Here is a 944-nt window from a genome sequence, read left to right on the forward strand (position 1 = left end):
ACCTTACTTTTTACCTTGGATTTAGCATGAGGACATGCTATTGTTTAAGTGTGGAGAGGTTGATAAACCCATATTTTATGATGTATTTTGTGCTTAATTTGAGTGATTTATTCAATCCTTCACCCACTTATTCATATTAATTGCATGGTTTTACTTTTCCTTCCTTATTATGTGATGTATGTGAAAAACATGTTTTCTATGCTTTAAAATTAATTATTTTAATTACCTTTATTTCTATTCGATGTCGTGATTAGTGTGTTGAGTAGTTTCAGATCTTCTAAGGCAGGAATGACTCATAGGATGGAAAGGAAACATACAAAAAATGGAAGGAAAGCACAAAACGGAGTTTCTAAAGAAACTGGCATCCACGCGATCGCATGGGCGACGCGGACGCATGCCAAGCGCGAATCAACAGCGACGCGGCCGCATGACTGACGAGACCGCGCACCTTAAGCAAAATACATATGACGCGGCCGCATGACTGACGCGACCGCGTGACAAGAAAAGCTCCGAATGACGCGACCGCGTGACCCACGCGGACGCGTGACAGAGGCCACGCACAAGAAATTGCAGAAAACGCTCCCAGCAATTTCTGAAGCCCTTTTTGGCCCAAATCCAAGTCCAGAAGGCATAGACCAGAGGTTATAAAGTGTGGGAATGCATCCATTCAAGGGGAGCTCGCCAATTTAGTTACTTCTCATGATTTAGGTTAGTCTTGAGAGAGGTTCTCTCCTCTCTCTCTTAGGATTTAGGGCTTCTCTTAGTTTTCGGAGTGACTCTTAATCCCAGGTTTAATGTTCCTTTATTTTAAGCTTCCCTTCCACTTTTATTCTTTCCATTACTTTAGTTGATTATTTACTTTGCCATTTAATTTATGAATTCTTCTATGTTCCAGATTATTTGAATTAATGTTATTTGAGGTATTTCAGTTTAATATTGCTTTC

Source organism: Arachis hypogaea, chromosome 20 (genome assembly GCF_003086295.3).
Source record: "Arachis hypogaea cultivar Tifrunner chromosome 20, arahy.Tifrunner.gnm2.J5K5, whole genome shotgun sequence".
Lineage (NCBI taxonomy): Eukaryota > Viridiplantae > Streptophyta > Magnoliopsida > Fabales > Fabaceae > Arachis > Arachis hypogaea.